The sequence below is a fragment of the Argentina silus genome (assembly GCF_951799395.1).
Source record: "Argentina silus genome assembly, contig: scaffold_59, whole genome shotgun sequence".
NCBI lineage: Eukaryota > Metazoa > Chordata > Actinopteri > Argentiniformes > Argentinidae > Argentina > Argentina silus.
This window is the reverse complement of record NW_028152750.1, coordinates 134095-155573: the sequence shown is the minus strand read 5'-3', so window position 1 is coordinate 155573 and position 21479 is coordinate 134095.

Here is a 21479-nt window from a genome sequence, read left to right as displayed (position 1 = left end):
TTGTTCCTTCACATATCCTCGTCCCCGGCCACATTCTCCTTTTTATCGGCGACACTGCCATCACTCCCCAGTCCATAAGCTTCTTTAAGATTTCTTCGTCCGTTGTGTATACAGGCAGCCCCAGGAACGATACCACCATCTCATCGCTCGTTAGCTCCTTAGCCATGATCCTGGTCTCGCGGATTTTGAAGCCGTCCATCAGGCGCCTCTTCCCATTAGGGTGACTCATAGTCAGTTCGTATTTATTTATTCCAATGAACCGACATCCAACCACCAGCCCACATAAATCCTTCGTCGTTTTCAGCATCTCCATCATCGTAATTTTCTCTTCTCCTACTAATTCCAACAACACCGTTAAATCTTTGCTGTAGCTTGGCTCGTCCGCCGCCTTTCCGTTCTCTCTTACTCTCTCTCCTTTCTCCGCATTCACCGTCTGTCTCGCCTCCACTCCAGCTTTCTCCACCACTCTCGCCTTCTCTATGTTTTCGCCATTCGTCTTGCCGTCATCCGTGTTCTTAGCCATGTCGTCTGTCGTTGTCCTGTTCGTATCCATTTATCCAATCCGAAAACAAAACTACACTCAAACTGAAACAGATATCCCCCCAAACAGCAAGCTGTTGGGGGAATACACAAAACAAAACAAAACTCACTTCTTTTTTTCTTTTTTTCACTATTTTTCACATAAACAAACAGAAAACACTAATCTCCACAAACGCTGTTTCAAATTCTCCCGCTTCCAAACGCTCTCGACTTCCCAGAATCCTTTGCACTGTGACGTGTTCAGGGTGGTATGGCCGTAAGCGAAGGAACCAGCCCTCTGCACTGTATATAAAGTCGAGGAAAGGAGACGCCCGCCACTTGACAACACAAACAATACTGCAGTTGATACGCAGAAGGCAGGGAGTTATTGTGTAAGTCTCAGCTTATATAAAATGATGGCTACGTCTGGCAGTATCAATCGCGTTTATTAACTGGTACAACAGATAGGACTGATGAGAGAGCGCGAGGCTTCCGCCGTTACATGCTTATATATCATCTCTCTTTCCAATGCGCATGCGTACATACATGACAGTTATCTGGGGGGGAAAAACACCAAAACTGCAATTAACATTGCTTTACCACTCCACAGCTCATAGTTCATAGTTGTCAGTCTAGAATCGAGCTCAAGAGAAGGCTGAGTGAGTCACCAATTCTTAGCAGGTGGTTTTGGAGCAAACTGTATAAACTGTTCAAAACAGCAATATGAAACTGGAGCTGTGTTCACACTACAGCACTGTTCAAACTACAGTGGTGAGACAATAGTACACCCTACTGGTCGAAATGAGGAAAAGCTTACTGCACCGGGTATTCCCAGGCGGTCTCCCATCCAAGTACTAACCCGGCCCGACCCTGCTTAGCTTCCGAGATCGGACGAGATCGGGCGTGTTCAGGGTGGTATGGCCGTAAGCGAAGGAACCAGCCCTCTGCACTGTATATAAAGTCGAGGAAAGGAGACGCCCGCCACTTGACAACACAAACAATACTGCAGTTGATACGCAGAAGGCAGGGAGTTATTGTGTAAGTCTCAGCTTATATAAAATGATGGCTACGTCTGGCAGTATCAATCGCGTTTATTAACTGGTACAACAGATAGGACTGATGAGAGAGCGCGAGGCTTCCGCCGTTACATGCTTATATATCATCTCTCTTTCCAATGCGCATGCGTACATACATGACAGTTATCTGGGGGGGAAAAACACCAAAACTGCAATTAACATTGCTTTACCACTCCACAGCTCATAGTTCATAGTTGTCAGTCTAGAATCGAGCTCAAGAGAAGGCTGAGTGAGTCACCAATTCTTAGCAGGTGGTTTTGGAGCAAACTGTATAAACTGTTCAAAACAGCAATATGAAACTGGAGCTGTGTTCACACTACAGCACTGTTCAAACTACAGTGGTGAGACAATAGTACACCCTACTGGTCGAAATGAGGAAAAGCTTACTGCACCGGGTATTCCCAGGCGGTCTCCCATCCAAGTACTAACCCGGCCCGACCCTGCTTAGCTTCCGAGATCGGACGAGATCGGGCGTGTTCAGGGTGGTATGGCCGTAAGCGAAGGAACCAGCCCTCTGCACTGTATATAAAGTCGAGGAAAGGAGACGCCCGCCACTTGACAACACAAACAATACTGCAGTTGATACGCAGAAGGCAGGGAGTTATTGTGTAAGTCTCAGCTTATATAAAATGATGGCTACGTCTGGCAGTATCAATCGCGTTTATTAACTGGTACAACAGATAGGACTGATGAGAGAGCGCGAGGCTTCCGCCGTTACATGCTTATATATCATCTCTCTTTCCAATGCGCATGCGTACATACATGACAGTTATCTGGGGGGGAAAAACACCAAAACTGCAATTAACATTGCTTTACCACTCCACAGCTCATAGTTCATAGTTGTCAGTCTAGAATCGAGCTCAAGAGAAGGCTGAGTGAGTCACCAATTCTTAGCAGGTGGTTTTGGAGCAAACTGTATAAACTGTTCAAAACAGCAATATGAAACTGGAGCTGTGTTCACACTACAGCACTGTTCAAACTACAGTGGTGAGACAATAGTACACCCTACTGGTCGAAATGAGGAAAAGCTTACTGCACCGGGTATTCCCAGGCGGTCTCCCATCCAAGTACTAACCCGGCCCGACCCTGCTTAGCTTCCGAGATCGGACGAGATCGGGCGTGTTCAGGGTGGTATGGCCGTAAGCGAAGGAACCAGCCCTCTGCACTGTATATAAAGTCGAGGAAAGGAGACGCCCGCCACTTGACAACACAAACAATACTGCAGTTGATACGCAGAAGGCAGGGAGTTATTGTGTAAGTCTCAGCTTATATAAAATGATGGCTACGTCTGGCAGTATCAATCGCGTTTATTAACTGGTACAACAGATAGGACTGATGAGAGAGCGCGAGGCTTCCGCCGTTACATGCTTATATATCATCTCTCTTTCCAATGCGCATGCGTACATACATGACAGTTATCTGGGGGGGAAAAACACCAAAACTGCAATTAACATTGCTTTACCACTCCACAGCTCATAGTTCATAGTTGTCAGTCTAGAATCGAGCTCAAGAGAAGGCTGAGTGAGTCACCAATTCTTAGCAGGTGGTTTTGGAGCAAACTGTATAAACTGTTCAAAACAGCAATATGAAACTGGAGCTGTGTTCACACTACAGCACTGTTCAAACTACAGTGGTGAGACAATAGTACACCCTACTGGTCGAAATGAGGAAAAGCTTACTGCACCGGGTATTCCCAGGCGGTCTCCCATCCAAGTACTAACCCGGCCCGACCCTGCTTAGCTTCCGAGATCGGACGAGATCGGGCGTGTTCAGGGTGGTATGGCCGTAAGCGAAGGAACCAGCCCTCTGCACTGTATATAAAGTCGAGGAAAGGAGACGCCCGCCACTTGACAACACAAACAATACTGCAGTTGATACGCAGAAGGCAGGGAGTTATTGTGTAAGTCTCAGCTTATATAAAATGATGGCTACGTCTGGCAGTATCAATCGCGTTTATTAACTGGTACAACAGATAGGACTGATGAGAGAGCGCGAGGCTTCCGCCGTTACATGCTTATATATCATCTCTCTTTCCAATGCGCATGCGTACATACATGACAGTTATCTGGGGGGGAAAAACACCAAAACTGCAATTAACATTGCTTTACCACTCCACAGCTCATAGTTCATAGTTGTCAGTCTAGAATCGAGCTCAAGAGAAGGCTGAGTGAGTCACCAATTCTTAGCAGGTGGTTTTGGAGCAAACTGTATAAACTGTTCAAAACAGCAATATGAAACTGGAGCTGTGTTCACACTACAGCACTGTTCAAACTACAGTGGTGAGACAATAGTACACCCTACTGGTCGAAATGAGGAAAAGCTTACTGCACCGGGTATTCCCAGGCGGTCTCCCATCCAAGTACTAACCCGGCCCGACCCTGCTTAGCTTCCGAGATCGGACGAGATCGGGCGTGTTCAGGGTGGTATGGCCGTAAGCGAAGGAACCAGCCCTCTGCACTGTATATAAAGTCGAGGAAAGGAGACGCCCGCCACTTGACAACACAAACAATACTGCAGTTGATACGCAGAAGGCAGGGAGTTATTGTGTAAGTCTCAGCTTATATAAAATGATGGCTACGTCTGGCAGTATCAATCGCGTTTATTAACTGGTACAACAGATAGGACTGATGAGAGAGCGCGAGGCTTCCGCCGTTACATGCTTATATATCATCTCTCTTTCCAATGCGCATGCGTACATACATGACAGTTATCTGGGGGGGAAAAACACCAAAACTGCAATTAACATTGCTTTACCACTCCACAGCTCATAGTTCATAGTTGTCAGTCTAGAATCGAGCTCAAGAGAAGGCTGAGTGAGTCACCAATTCTTAGCAGGTGGTTTTGGAGCAAACTGTATAAACTGTTCAAAACAGCAATATGAAACTGGAGCTGTGTTCACACTACAGCACTGTTCAAACTACAGTGGTGAGACAATAGTACACCCTACTGGTCGAAATGAGGAAAAGCTTACTGCACCGGGTATTCCCAGGCGGTCTCCCATCCAAGTACTAACCCGGCCCGACCCTGCTTAGCTTCCGAGATCGGACGAGATCGGGCGTGTTCAGGGTGGTATGGCCGTAAGCGAAGGAACCAGCCCTCTGCACTGTATATAAAGTCGAGGAAAGGAGACGCCCGCCACTTGACAACACAAACAATACTGCAGTTGATACGCAGAAGGCAGGGAGTTATTGTGTAAGTCTCAGCTTATATAAAATGATGGCTACGTCTGGCAGTATCAATCGCGTTTATTAACTGGTACAACAGATAGGACTGATGAGAGAGCGCGAGGCTTCCGCCGTTACATGCTTATATATCATCTCTCTTTCCAATGCGCATGCGTACATACATGACAGTTATCTGGGGGGGAAAAACACCAAAACTGCAATTAACATTGCTTTACCACTCCACAGCTCATAGTTCATAGTTGTCAGTCTAGAATCGAGCTCAAGAGAAGGCTGAGTGAGTCACCAATTCTTAGCAGGTGGTTTTGGAGCAAACTGTATAAACTGTTCAAAACAGCAATATGAAACTGGAGCTGTGTTCACACTACAGCACTGTTCAAACTACAGTGGTGAGACAATAGTACACCCTACTGGTCGAAATGAGGAAAAGCTTACTGCACCGGGTATTCCCAGGCGGTCTCCCATCCAAGTACTAACCCGGCCCGACCCTGCTTAGCTTCCGAGATCGGACGAGATCGGGCGTGTTCAGGGTGGTATGGCCGTAAGCGAAGGAACCAGCCCTCTGCACTGTATATAAAGTCGAGGAAAGGAGACGCCCGCCACTTGACAACACAAACAATACTGCAGTTGATACGCAGAAGGCAGGGAGTTATTGTGTAAGTCTCAGCTTATATAAAATGATGGCTACGTCTGGCAGTATCAATCGCGTTTATTAACTGGTACAACAGATAGGACTGATGAGAGAGCGCGAGGCTTCCGCCGTTACATGCTTATATATCATCTCTCTTTCCAATGCGCATGCGTACATACATGACAGTTATCTGGGGGGGAAAAACACCAAAACTGCAATTAACATTGCTTTACCACTCCACAGCTCATAGTTCATAGTTGTCAGTCTAGAATCGAGCTCAAGAGAAGGCTGAGTGAGTCACCAATTCTTAGCAGGTGGTTTTGGAGCAAACTGTATAAACTGTTCAAAACAGCAATATGAAACTGGAGCTGTGTTCACACTACAGCACTGTTCAAACTACAGTGGTGAGACAATAGTACACCCTACTGGTCGAAATGAGGAAAAGCTTACTGCACCGGGTATTCCCAGGCGGTCTCCCATCCAAGTACTAACCCGGCCCGACCCTGCTTAGCTTCCGAGATCGGACGAGATCGGGCGTGTTCAGGGTGGTATGGCCGTAAGCGAAGGAACCAGCCCTCTGCACTGTATATAAAGTCGAGGAAAGGAGACGCCCGCCACTTGACAACACAAACAATACTGCAGTTGATACGCAGAAGGCAGGGAGTTATTGTGTAAGTCTCAGCTTATATAAAATGATGGCTACGTCTGGCAGTATCAATCGCGTTTATTAACTGGTACAACAGATAGGACTGATGAGAGAGCGCGAGGCTTCCGCCGTTACATGCTTATATATCATCTCTCTTTCCAATGCGCATGCGTACATACATGACAGTTATCTGGGGGGGAAAAACACCAAAACTGCAATTAACATTGCTTTACCACTCCACAGCTCATAGTTCATAGTTGTCAGTCTAGAATCGAGCTCAAGAGAAGGCTGAGTGAGTCACCAATTCTTAGCAGGTGGTTTTGGAGCAAACTGTATAAACTGTTCAAAACAGCAATATGAAACTGGAGCTGTGTTCACACTACAGCACTGTTCAAACTACAGTGGTGAGACAATAGTACACCCTACTGGTCGAAATGAGGAAAAGCTTACTGCACCGGGTATTCCCAGGCGGTCTCCCATCCAAGTACTAACCCGGCCCGACCCTGCTTAGCTTCCGAGATCGGACGAGATCGGGCGTGTTCAGGGTGGTATGGCCGTAAGCGAAGGAACCAGCCCTCTGCACTGTATATAAAGTCGAGGAAAGGAGACGCCCGCCACTTGACAACACAAACAATACTGCAGTTGATACGCAGAAGGCAGGGAGTTATTGTGTAAGTCTCAGCTTATATAAAATGATGGCTACGTCTGGCAGTATCAATCGCGTTTATTAACTGGTACAACAGATAGGACTGATGAGAGAGCGCGAGGCTTCCGCCGTTACATGCTTATATATCATCTCTCTTTCCAATGCGCATGCGTACATACATGACAGTTATCTGGGGGGGAAAAACACCAAAACTGCAATTAACATTGCTTTACCACTCCACAGCTCATAGTTCATAGTTGTCAGTCTAGAATCGAGCTCAAGAGAAGGCTGAGTGAGTCACCAATTCTTAGCAGGTGGTTTTGGAGCAAACTGTATAAACTGTTCAAAACAGCAATATGAAACTGGAGCTGTGTTCACACTACAGCACTGTTCAAACTACAGTGGTGAGACAATAGTACACCCTACTGGTCGAAATGAGGAAAAGCTTACTGCACCGGGTATTCCCAGGCGGTCTCCCATCCAAGTACTAACCCGGCCCGACCCTGCTTAGCTTCCGAGATCGGACGAGATCGGGCGTGTTCAGGGTGGTATGGCCGTAAGCGAAGGAACCAGCCCTCTGCACTGTATATAAAGTCGAGGAAAGGAGACGCCCGCCACTTGACAACACAAACAATACTGCAGTTGATACGCAGAAGGCAGGGAGTTATTGTGTAAGTCTCAGCTTATATAAAATGATGGCTACGTCTGGCAGTATCAATCGCGTTTATTAACTGGTACAACAGATAGGACTGATGAGAGAGCGCGAGGCTTCCGCCGTTACATGCTTATATATCATCTCTCTTTCCAATGCGCATGCGTACATACATGACAGTTATCTGGGGGGGAAAAACACCAAAACTGCAATTAACATTGCTTTACCACTCCACAGCTCATAGTTCATAGTTGTCAGTCTAGAATCGAGCTCAAGAGAAGGCTGAGTGAGTCACCAATTCTTAGCAGGTGGTTTTGGAGCAAACTGTATAAACTGTTCAAAACAGCAATATGAAACTGGAGCTGTGTTCACACTACAGCACTGTTCAAACTACAGTGGTGAGACAATAGTACACCCTACTGGTCGAAATGAGGAAAAGCTTACTGCACCGGGTATTCCCAGGCGGTCTCCCATCCAAGTACTAACCCGGCCCGACCCTGCTTAGCTTCCGAGATCGGACGAGATCGGGCGTGTTCAGGGTGGTATGGCCGTAAGCGAAGGAACCAGCCCTCTGCACTGTATATAAAGTCGAGGAAAGGAGACGCCCGCCACTTGACAACACAAACAATACTGCAGTTGATACGCAGAAGGCAGGGAGTTATTGTGTAAGTCTCAGCTTATATAAAATGATGGCTACGTCTGGCAGTATCAATCGCGTTTATTAACTGGTACAACAGATAGGACTGATGAGAGAGCGCGAGGCTTCCGCCGTTACATGCTTATATATCATCTCTCTTTCCAATGCGCATGCGTACATACATGACAGTTATCTGGGGGGGAAAAACACCAAAACTGCAATTAACATTGCTTTACCACTCCACAGCTCATAGTTCATAGTTGTCAGTCTAGAATCGAGCTCAAGAGAAGGCTGAGTGAGTCACCAATTCTTAGCAGGTGGTTTTGGAGCAAACTGTATAAACTGTTCAAAACAGCAATATGAAACTGGAGCTGTGTTCACACTACAGCACTGTTCAAACTACAGTGGTGAGACAATAGTACACCCTACTGGTCGAAATGAGGAAAAGCTTACTGCACCGGGTATTCCCAGGCGGTCTCCCATCCAAGTACTAACCCGGCCCGACCCTGCTTAGCTTCCGAGATCGGACGAGATCGGGCGTGTTCAGGGTGGTATGGCCGTAAGCGAAGGAACCAGCCCTCTGCACTGTATATAAAGTCGAGGAAAGGAGACGCCCGCCACTTGACAACACAAACAATACTGCAGTTGATACGCAGAAGGCAGGGAGTTATTGTGTAAGTCTCAGCTTATATAAAATGATGGCTACGTCTGGCAGTATCAATCGCGTTTATTAACTGGTACAACAGATAGGACTGATGAGAGAGCGCGAGGCTTCCGCCGTTACATGCTTATATATCATCTCTCTTTCCAATGCGCATGCGTACATACATGACAGTTATCTGGGGGGGAAAAACACCAAAACTGCAATTAACATTGCTTTACCACTCCACAGCTCATAGTTCATAGTTGTCAGTCTAGAATCGAGCTCAAGAGAAGGCTGAGTGAGTCACCAATTCTTAGCAGGTGGTTTTGGAGCAAACTGTATAAACTGTTCAAAACAGCAATATGAAACTGGAGCTGTGTTCACACTACAGCACTGTTCAAACTACAGTGGTGAGACAATAGTACACCCTACTGGTCGAAATGAGGAAAAGCTTACTGCACCGGGTATTCCCAGGCGGTCTCCCATCCAAGTACTAACCCGGCCCGACCCTGCTTAGCTTCCGAGATCGGACGAGATCGGGCGTGTTCAGGGTGGTATGGCCGTAAGCGAAGGAACCAGCCCTCTGCACTGTATATAAAGTCGAGGAAAGGAGACGCCCGCCACTTGACAACACAAACAATACTGCAGTTGATACGCAGAAGGCAGGGAGTTATTGTGTAAGTCTCAGCTTATATAAAATGATGGCTACGTCTGGCAGTATCAATCGCGTTTATTAACTGGTACAACAGATAGGACTGATGAGAGAGCGCGAGGCTTCCGCCGTTACATGCTTATATATCATCTCTCTTTCCAATGCGCATGCGTACATACATGACAGTTATCTGGGGGGGAAAAACACCAAAACTGCAATTAACATTGCTTTACCACTCCACAGCTCATAGTTCATAGTTGTCAGTCTAGAATCGAGCTCAAGAGAAGGCTGAGTGAGTCACCAATTCTTAGCAGGTGGTTTTGGAGCAAACTGTATAAACTGTTCAAAACAGCAATATGAAACTGGAGCTGTGTTCACACTACAGCACTGTTCAAACTACAGTGGTGAGACAATAGTACACCCTACTGGTCGAAATGAGGAAAAGCTTACTGCACCGGGTATTCCCAGGCGGTCTCCCATCCAAGTACTAACCCGGCCCGACCCTGCTTAGCTTCCGAGATCGGACGAGATCGGGCGTGTTCAGGGTGGTATGGCCGTAAGCGAAGGAACCAGCCCTCTGCACTGTATATAAAGTCGAGGAAAGGAGACGCCCGCCACTTGACAACACAAACAATACTGCAGTTGATACGCAGAAGGCAGGGAGTTATTGTGTAAGTCTCAGCTTATATAAAATGATGGCTACGTCTGGCAGTATCAATCGCGTTTATTAACTGGTACAACAGATAGGACTGATGAGAGAGCGCGAGGCTTCCGCCGTTACATGCTTATATATCATCTCTCTTTCCAATGCGCATGCGTACATACATGACAGTTATCTGGGGGGGAAAAACACCAAAACTGCAATTAACATTGCTTTACCACTCCACAGCTCATAGTTCATAGTTGTCAGTCTAGAATCGAGCTCAAGAGAAGGCTGAGTGAGTCACCAATTCTTAGCAGGTGGTTTTGGAGCAAACTGTATAAACTGTTCAAAACAGCAATATGAAACTGGAGCTGTGTTCACACTACAGCACTGTTCAAACTACAGTGGTGAGACAATAGTACACCCTACTGGTCGAAATGAGGAAAAGCTTACTGCACCGGGTATTCCCAGGCGGTCTCCCATCCAAGTACTAACCCGGCCCGACCCTGCTTAGCTTCCGAGATCGGACGAGATCGGGCGTGTTCAGGGTGGTATGGCCGTAAGCGAAGGAACCAGCCCTCTGCACTGTATATAAAGTCGAGGAAAGGAGACGCCCGCCACTTGACAACACAAACAATACTGCAGTTGATACGCAGAAGGCAGGGAGTTATTGTGTAAGTCTCAGCTTATATAAAATGATGGCTACGTCTGGCAGTATCAATCGCGTTTATTAACTGGTACAACAGATAGGACTGATGAGAGAGCGCGAGGCTTCCGCCGTTACATGCTTATATATCATCTCTCTTTCCAATGCGCATGCGTACATACATGACAGTTATCTGGGGGGGAAAAACACCAAAACTGCAATTAACATTGCTTTACCACTCCACAGCTCATAGTTCATAGTTGTCAGTCTAGAATCGAGCTCAAGAGAAGGCTGAGTGAGTCACCAATTCTTAGCAGGTGGTTTTGGAGCAAACTGTATAAACTGTTCAAAACAGCAATATGAAACTGGAGCTGTGTTCACACTACAGCACTGTTCAAACTACAGTGGTGAGACAATAGTACACCCTACTGGTCGAAATGAGGAAAAGCTTACTGCACCGGGTATTCCCAGGCGGTCTCCCATCCAAGTACTAACCCGGCCCGACCCTGCTTAGCTTCCGAGATCGGACGAGATCGGGCGTGTTCAGGGTGGTATGGCCGTAAGCGAAGGAACCAGCCCTCTGCACTGTATATAAAGTCGAGGAAAGGAGACGCCCGCCACTTGACAACACAAACAATACTGCAGTTGATACGCAGAAGGCAGGGAGTTATTGTGTAAGTCTCAGCTTATATAAAATGATGGCTACGTCTGGCAGTATCAATCGCGTTTATTAACTGGTACAACAGATAGGACTGATGAGAGAGCGCGAGGCTTCCGCCGTTACATGCTTATATATCATCTCTCTTTCCAATGCGCATGCGTACATACATGACAGTTATCTGGGGGGGAAAAACACCAAAACTGCAATTAACATTGCTTTACCACTCCACAGCTCATAGTTCATAGTTGTCAGTCTAGAATCGAGCTCAAGAGAAGGCTGAGTGAGTCACCAATTCTTAGCAGGTGGTTTTGGAGCAAACTGTATAAACTGTTCAAAACAGCAATATGAAACTGGAGCTGTGTTCACACTACAGCACTGTTCAAACTACAGTGGTGAGACAATAGTACACCCTACTGGTCGAAATGAGGAAAAGCTTACTGCACCGGGTATTCCCAGGCGGTCTCCCATCCAAGTACTAACCCGGCCCGACCCTGCTTAGCTTCCGAGATCGGACGAGATCGGGCGTGTTCAGGGTGGTATGGCCGTAAGCGAAGGAACCAGCCCTCTGCACTGTATATAAAGTCGAGGAAAGGAGACGCCCGCCACTTGACAACACAAACAATACTGCAGTTGATACGCAGAAGGCAGGGAGTTATTGTGTAAGTCTCAGCTTATATAAAATGATGGCTACGTCTGGCAGTATCAATCGCGTTTATTAACTGGTACAACAGATAGGACTGATGAGAGAGCGCGAGGCTTCCGCCGTTACATGCTTATATATCATCTCTCTTTCCAATGCGCATGCGTACATACATGACAGTTATCTGGGGGGGAAAAACACCAAAACTGCAATTAACATTGCTTTACCACTCCACAGCTCATAGTTCATAGTTGTCAGTCTAGAATCGAGCTCAAGAGAAGGCTGAGTGAGTCACCAATTCTTAGCAGGTGGTTTTGGAGCAAACTGTATAAACTGTTCAAAACAGCAATATGAAACTGGAGCTGTGTTCACACTACAGCACTGTTCAAACTACAGTGGTGAGACAATAGTACACCCTACTGGTCGAAATGAGGAAAAGCTTACTGCACCGGGTATTCCCAGGCGGTCTCCCATCCAAGTACTAACCCGGCCCGACCCTGCTTAGCTTCCGAGATCGGACGAGATCGGGCGTGTTCAGGGTGGTATGGCCGTAAGCGAAGGAACCAGCCCTCTGCACTGTATATAAAGTCGAGGAAAGGAGACGCCCGCCACTTGACAACACAAACAATACTGCAGTTGATACGCAGAAGGCAGGGAGTTATTGTGTAAGTCTCAGCTTATATAAAATGATGGCTACGTCTGGCAGTATCAATCGCGTTTATTAACTGGTACAACAGATAGGACTGATGAGAGAGCGCGAGGCTTCCGCCGTTACATGCTTATATATCATCTCTCTTTCCAATGCGCATGCGTACATACATGACAGTTATCTGGGGGGGAAAAACACCAAAACTGCAATTAACATTGCTTTACCACTCCACAGCTCATAGTTCATAGTTGTCAGTCTAGAATCGAGCTCAAGAGAAGGCTGAGTGAGTCACCAATTCTTAGCAGGTGGTTTTGGAGCAAACTGTATAAACTGTTCAAAACAGCAATATGAAACTGGAGCTGTGTTCACACTACAGCACTGTTCAAACTACAGTGGTGAGACAATAGTACACCCTACTGGTCGAAATGAGGAAAAGCTTACTGCACCGGGTATTCCCAGGCGGTCTCCCATCCAAGTACTAACCCGGCCCGACCCTGCTTAGCTTCCGAGATCGGACGAGATCGGGCGTGTTCAGGGTGGTATGGCCGTAAGCGAAGGAACCAGCCCTCTGCACTGTATATAAAGTCGAGGAAAGGAGACGCCCGCCACTTGACAACACAAACAATACTGCAGTTGATACGCAGAAGGCAGGGAGTTATTGTGTAAGTCTCAGCTTATATAAAATGATGGCTACGTCTGGCAGTATCAATCGCGTTTATTAACTGGTACAACAGATAGGACTGATGAGAGAGCGCGAGGCTTCCGCCGTTACATGCTTATATATCATCTCTCTTTCCAATGCGCATGCGTACATACATGACAGTTATCTGGGGGGGAAAAACACCAAAACTGCAATTAACATTGCTTTACCACTCCACAGCTCATAGTTCATAGTTGTCAGTCTAGAATCGAGCTCAAGAGAAGGCTGAGTGAGTCACCAATTCTTAGCAGGTGGTTTTGGAGCAAACTGTATAAACTGTTCAAAACAGCAATATGAAACTGGAGCTGTGTTCACACTACAGCACTGTTCAAACTACAGTGGTGAGACAATAGTACACCCTACTGGTCGAAATGAGGAAAAGCTTACTGCACCGGGTATTCCCAGGCGGTCTCCCATCCAAGTACTAACCCGGCCCGACCCTGCTTAGCTTCCGAGATCGGACGAGATCGGGCGTGTTCAGGGTGGTATGGCCGTAAGCGAAGGAACCAGCCCTCTGCACTGTATATAAAGTCGAGGAAAGGAGACGCCCGCCACTTGACAACACAAACAATACTGCAGTTGATACGCAGAAGGCAGGGAGTTATTGTGTAAGTCTCAGCTTATATAAAATGATGGCTACGTCTGGCAGTATCAATCGCGTTTATTAACTGGTACAACAGATAGGACTGATGAGAGAGCGCGAGGCTTCCGCCGTTACATGCTTATATATCATCTCTCTTTCCAATGCGCATGCGTACATACATGACAGTTATCTGGGGGGGAAAAACACCAAAACTGCAATTAACATTGCTTTACCACTCCACAGCTCATAGTTCATAGTTGTCAGTCTAGAATCGAGCTCAAGAGAAGGCTGAGTGAGTCACCAATTCTTAGCAGGTGGTTTTGGAGCAAACTGTATAAACTGTTCAAAACAGCAATATGAAACTGGAGCTGTGTTCACACTACAGCACTGTTCAAACTACAGTGGTGAGACAATAGTACACCCTACTGGTCGAAATGAGGAAAAGCTTACTGCACCGGGTATTCCCAGGCGGTCTCCCATCCAAGTACAAACCCTGCCCGACCCTGCTTAGCTTCCGAGATCGGACGAGATCGGGCGTGTTCAGGGTGGTATGGCCGTAAGCGAAGGAACCAGCCCTCTGCACTGTATATAAAGTCGAGGAAAGGAGACGCCCGCCACTTGACAACACAAACAATACTGCAGTTGATACGCAGAAGGCAGGGAGTTATTGTGTAAGTCTCAGCTTATATAAAATGATGGCTACGTCTGGCAGTATCAATCGCGTTTATTAACTGGTACAACAGATAGGACTGATGAGAGAGCGCGAGGCTTCCGCCGTTACATGCTTATATATCATCTCTCTTTCCAATGCGCATGCGTACATACATGACAGTTATCTGGGGGGGAAAAACACCAAAACTGCAATTAACATTGCTTTACCACTCCACAGCTCATAGTTCATAGTTGTCAGTCTAGAATCGAGCTCAAGAGAAGGCTGAGTGAGTCACCAATTCTTAGCAGGTGGTTTTGGAGCAAACTGTATAAACTGTTCAAAACAGCAATATGAAACTGGAGCTGTGTTCACACTACAGCACTGTTCAAACTACAGTGGTGAGACAATAGTACACCCTACTGGTCGAAATGAGGAAAAGCTTACTGCACCGGGTATTCCCAGGCGGTCTCCCATCCAAGTACTAACCCGGCCCGACCCTGCTTAGCTTCCGAGATCGGACGAGATCGGGCGTGTTCAGGGTGGTATGGCCGTAAGCGAAGGAACCAGCCCTCTGCACTGTATATAAAGTCGAGGAAAGGAGACGCCCGCCACTTGACAACACAAACAATACTGCAGTTGATACGCAGAAGGCAGGGAGTTATTGTGTAAGTCTCAGCTTATATAAAATGATGGCTACGTCTGGCAGTATCAATCGCGTTTATTAACTGGTACAACAGATAGGACTGATGAGAGAGCGCGAGGCTTCCGCCGTTACATGCTTATATATCATCTCTCTTTCCAATGCGCATGCGTACATACATGACAGTTATCTGGGGGGGAAAAACACCAAAACTGCAATTAACATTGCTTTACCACTCCACAGCTCATAGTTCATAGTTGTCAGTCTAGAATCGAGCTCAAGAGAAGGCTGAGTGAGTCACCAATTCTTAGCAGGTGGTTTTGGAGCAAACTGTATAAACTGTTCAAAACAGCAATATGAAACTGGAGCTGTGTTCACACTACAGCACTGTTCAAACTACAGTGGTGAGACAATAGTACACCCTACTGGTCGAAATGAGGAAAAGCTTACTGCACCGGGTATTCCCAGGCGGTCTCCCATCCAAGTACTAACCCGGCCCGACCCTGCTTAGCTTCCGAGATCGGACGAGATCGGGCGTGTTCAGGGTGGTATGGCCGTAAGCGAAGGAACCAGCCCTCTGCACTGTATATAAAGTCGAGGAAAGGAGACGCCCGCCACTTGACAACACAAACAATACTGCAGTTGATACGCAGAAGGCAGGGAGTTATTGTGTAAGTCTCAGCTTATATAAAATGATGGCTACGTCTGGCAGTATCAATCGCGTTTATTAACTGGTACAACAGATAGGACTGATGAGAGAGCGCGAGGCTTCCGCCGTTACATGCTTATATATCATCTCTCTTTCCAATGCGCATGCGTACATACATGACAGTTATCTGGGGGGGAAAAACACCAAAACTGCAATTAACATTGCTTTACCACTCCACAGCTCATAGTTCATAGTTGTCAGTCTAGAATCGAGCTCAAGAGAAGGCTGAGTGAGTCACCAATTCTTAGCAGGTGGTTTTGGAGCAAACTGTATAAACTGTTCAAAACAGCAATATGAAACTGGAGCTGTGTTCACACTACAGCACTGTTCAAACTACAGTGGTGAGACAATAGTACACCCTACTGGTCGAAATGAGGAAAAGCTTACTGCACCGGGTATTCCCAGGCGGTCTCCCATCCAAGTACTAACCCGGCCCGACCCTGCTTAGCTTCCGAGATCGGACGAGATCGGGCGTGTTCAGGGTGGTATGGCCGTAAGCGAAGGAACCAGCCCTCTGCACTGTATATAAAGTCGAGGAAAGGAGACGCCCGCCACTTGACAACACAAACAATACTGCAGTTGATACGCAGAAGGCAGGGAGTTATTGTGTAAGTCTCAGCTTATATAAAATGATGGCTACGTCTGGCAGTATCAATCGCGTTTATTAACTGGTACAACAGATAGGACTGATGAGAGAGCGCGAGGCTTCCGCCGTTACATGCTTATATATCATCTCTCTTTCCAATGCGCATGCGTACATACATGACAGTTATCTGGGGGGGAAAAACACCAAAACTGCAATTAACATTGCTTTACCACTCCACAGCTCATAGTTCATAGTTGTCAGTCTAGAATCGAGCTCAAGAGAAGGCTGAGTGAGTCACCAATTCTTAGCAGGTGGTTTTGGAGCAAACTGTATAAACTGTTCAAAACAGCAATATGAAACTGGAGCTGTGTTCACACTACAGCACTGTTCAAACTACAGTGGTGAGACAATAGTACACCCTACTGGTCGAAATGAGGAAAAGCTTACTGCACCGGGTATTCCCAGGCGGTCTCCCATCCAAGTACTAACCCGGCCCGACCCTGCTTAGCTTCCGAGATCGGACGAGATCGGGCGTGTTCAGGGTGGTATGGCCGTAAGCGAAGGAACCAGCCCTCTGCACTGTATATAAAGTCGAGGAAAGGAGACGCCCGCCACTTGACAACACAAACAATACTGCAGTTGATACGCAGAAGGCAGGGAGTTATTGTGTAAGTCTCAGCTTATATAAAATGATGGCTACGTCTGGCAGTATCAATCGCGTTTATTAACTGGTACAACAGATAGGACTGATGAGAGAGCGCGAGGCTTCCGCCGTTACATGCTTATATATCATCTCTCTTTCCAATGCGCATGCGTACATACATGACAGTTATCTGGGGGGGAAAAACACCAAAACTGCAATTAACATTGCTTTACCACTCCACAGCTCATAGTTCATAGTTGTCAGTCTAGAATCGAGCTCAAGAGAAGGCTGAGTGAGTCACCAATTCTTAGCAGGTGGTTTTGGAGCAAACTGTATAAACTGTTCAAAACAGCAATATGAAACTGGAGCTGTGTTCACACTACAGCACTGTTCAAACTACAGTGGTGAGACAATAGTACACCCTACTGGTCGAAATGAGGAAAAGCTTACTGCACCGGGTATTCCCAGGCGGTCTCCCATCCAAGTACTAACCCGGCCCGACCCTGCTTAGCTTCCGAGATCGGACGAGATCGGGCGTGTTCAGGGTGGTATGGCCGTAAGCGAAGGAACCAGCCCTCTGCACTGTATATAAAGTCGAGGAAAGGAGACGCCCGCCACTTGACAACACAAACAATACTGCAGTTGATACGCAGAAGGCAGGGAGTTATTGTGTAAGTCTCAGCTTATATAAAATGATGGCTACGTCTGGCAGTATCAATCGCGTTTATTAACTGGTACAACAGATAGGACTGATGAGAGAGCGCGAGGCTTCCGCCGTTACATGCTTATATATCATCTCTCTTTCCAATGCGCATGCGTACATACATGACAGTTATCTGGGGGGGAAAAACACCAAAACTGCAATTAACATTGCTTTACCACTCCACAGCTCATAGTTCATAGTTGTCAGTCTAGAATCGAGCTCAAGAGAAGGCTGAGTGAGTCACCAATTCTTAGCAGGTGGTTTTGGAGCAAACTGTATAAACTGTTCAAAACAGCAATATGAAACTGGAGCTGTGTTCACACTACAGCACTGTTCAAACTACAGTGGTGAGACAATAGTACACCCTACTGGTCGAAATGAGGAAAAGCTTACTGCACCGGGTATTCCCAGGCGGTCTCCCATCCAAGTACTAACCCGGCCCGACCCTGCTTAGCTTCCGAGATCGGACGAGATCGGGCGTGTTCAGGGTGGTATGGCCGTAAGCGAAGGAACCAGCCCTCTGCACTGTATATAAAGTCGAGGAAAGGAGACGCCCGCCACTTGACAACACAAACAATACTGCAGTTGATACGCAGAAGGCAGGGAGTTATTGTGTAAGTCTCAGCTTATATAAAATGATGGCTACGTCTGGCAGTATCAATCGCGTTTATTAACTGGTACAACAGATAGGACTGATGAGAGAGCGCGAGGCTTCCGCCGTTACATGCTTATATATCATCTCTCTTTCCAATGCGCATGCGTACATACATGACAGTTATCTGGGGGGGAAAAACACCAAAACTGCAATTAACATTGCTTTACCACTCCACAGCTCATAGTTCATAGTTGTCAGTCTAGAATCGAGCTCAAGAGAAGGCTGAGTGAGTCACCAATTCTTAGCAGGTGGTTTTGGAGCAAACTGTATAAACTGTTCAAAACAGCAATATGAAACTGGAGCTGTGTTCACACTACAGCACTGTTCAAACTACAGTGGTGAGACAATAGTACACCCTACTGGTCGAAATGAGGAAAAGCTTACTGCACCGGGTATTCCCAGGCGGTCTCCCATCCAAGTACTAACCCGGCCCGACCCTGCTTAGCTTCCGAGATCGGACGAGATCGGGCGTGTTCAGGGTGGTATGGCCGTAAGCGAAGGAACCAGCCCTCTGCACTGTATATAAAGTCGAGGAAAGGAGACGCCCGCCACTTGACAACACAAACAATACTGCAGTTGATACGCAGAAGGCAGGGAGTTATTGTGTAAGTCTCAGCTTATATAAAATGATGGCTACGTCTGGCAGTATCAATCGCGTTTATTAACTGGTACAACAGATAGGACTGATGAGAGAGCGCGAGGCTTCCGCCGTTACATGCTTATATATCATCTCTCTTTCCAATGCGCATGCGTACATACATGACAGTTATCTGGGGGGGAAAAACACCAAAACTGCAATTAACATTGCTTTACCACTCCACAGCTCATAGTTCATAGTTGTCAGTCTAGAATCGAGCTCAAGAGAAGGCTGAGTGAGTCACCAATTCTTAGCAGGTGGTTTTGGAGCAAACTGTATAAACTGTTCAAAACAGCAATATGAAACTGGAGCTGTGTTCACACTACAGCACTGTTCAAACTACAGTGGTGAGACAATAGTACACCCTACTGGTCGAAATGAGGAAAAGCTTACTGCACCGGGTATTCCCAGGCGGTCTCCCATCCAAGTACTAACCCGGCCCGACCCTGCTTAGCTTCCGAGATCGGACGAGATCGGGCGTGTTCAGGGTGGTATGGCCGTAAGCGAAGGAACCAGCCCTCTGCACTGTATATAAAGTCGAGGAAAGGAGACGCCCGCCACTTGACAACACAAACAATACTGCAGTTGATACGCAGAAGGCAGGGAGTTATTGTGTAAGTCTCAGCTTATATAAAATGATGGCTACGTCTGGCAGTATCAATCGCGTTTATTAACTGGTACAACAGATAGGACTGATGAGAGAGCGCGAGGCTTCCGCCGTTACATGCTTATATATCATCTCTCTTTCCAATGCGCATGCGTACATACATGACAGTTATCTGGGGGGGAAAAACACCAAAACTGCAATTAACATTGCTTTACCACTCCACAGCTCATAGTTCATAGTTGTCAGTCTAGAATCGAGCTCAAGAGAAGGCTGAGTGAGTCACCAATTCTTAGCAGGTGGTTTTGGAGCAAACTGTATAAACTGTTCAAAACAGCAATATGAAACTGGAGCTGTGTTCACACTACAGCACTGTTCAAACTACAGTGGTGAGACAATAGTACACCCTACTGGTCGAAATGAGGAAAAGCTTACTGCACCGGGTATTCCCAGGCGGTCTCCCATCCAAGTACAAACCCTGCCCGACCCTGCTTAGCTTCCGAGATCGGACGAGATCGGGCGTGTTCAGGGTGGTATGGCCGTAAGCGAAGGAACCAGCCCTCTGCACTGTATATAAAGTCGAGGAAAGGAGACGCCCGCCACTTGACAACACAAACAATACTGCAGTTGATACGCAGAAGGCAGGGAGTTATTGTGTAAGTCTCAGCTTATATAAAATGATGGCTACGTCTGGCAGTATCAATCGCGTTTATTAACTGGTACAACAGATAGGACTGATGAGAGAGCGCGAGGCTTCCGCCGTTACATGCTTATATATCATCTCTCTTTCCAATGCGCATGCGTACATACATGACAGTTATCTGGGGGGGAAAAACACCAAAACTGCAATTAACATTGCTTTACCACTCCACAGCTCATAGTTCATAGTTGTCAGTCTAGAATCGAGCTCAAGAGAAGGCTGAGTGAGTCACCAATTCTTAGCAGGTGGTTTTGGAGCAAACTGTATAAACTGTTCAAAACAGCAATATGAAACTGGAGCTGTGTTCACACTACAGCACTGTTCAAACTACAGTGGTGAGACAATAGTACACCCTACTGGTCGAAATGAGGAAAAGCTTACTGCACCGGGTATTCCCAGGCGGTCTCCCATCCAAGTACTAACCCGGCCCGACCCTGCTTAGCTTCCGAGATCGGACGAGATCGGGCGTGTTCAGGGTGGTATGGCCGTAAGCGAAGGAACCAGCCCTCTGCACTGTATATAAAGTCGAGGAAAGGAGACGCCCGCCACTTGACAACACAAACAATACTGCAGTTGATACGCAGAAGGCAGGGAGTTATTGTGTAAGTCTCAGCTTATATAAAATGATGGCTACGTCTGGCAGTATCAATCGCGTTTATTAACTGGTACAACAGATAGGACTGATGAGAGAGCGCGAGGCTTCCGCCGTTACATGCTTATATATCATCTCTCTTTCCAATGCGCATGCGTACATACATGACAGTTATCTGGGGGGGAAAAACACCAAAACTGCAATTAACATTGCTTTACCACTCCACAGCTCATAGTTCATAGTTGTCAGTCTAGAATCGAGCTCAAGAGAAGGCTGAGTGAGTCACCAATTCTTAGCAGGTGGTTTTGGAGCAAACTGTATAAACTGTTCAAAACAGCAATATGAAACTGGAGCTGTGTTCACACTACAGCACTGTTCAAACTACAGTGGTGAGACAATAGTACACCCTACTGGTCGAAATGAGGAAAAGCTTACTGCACCGGGTATTCCCAGGCGGTCTCCCATCCAAGTACTAACCCGGCCCGACCCTGCTTAGCTTCCGAGATCGGACGAGATCGGGCGTGTTCAGGGTGGTATGGCCGTAAGCGAAGG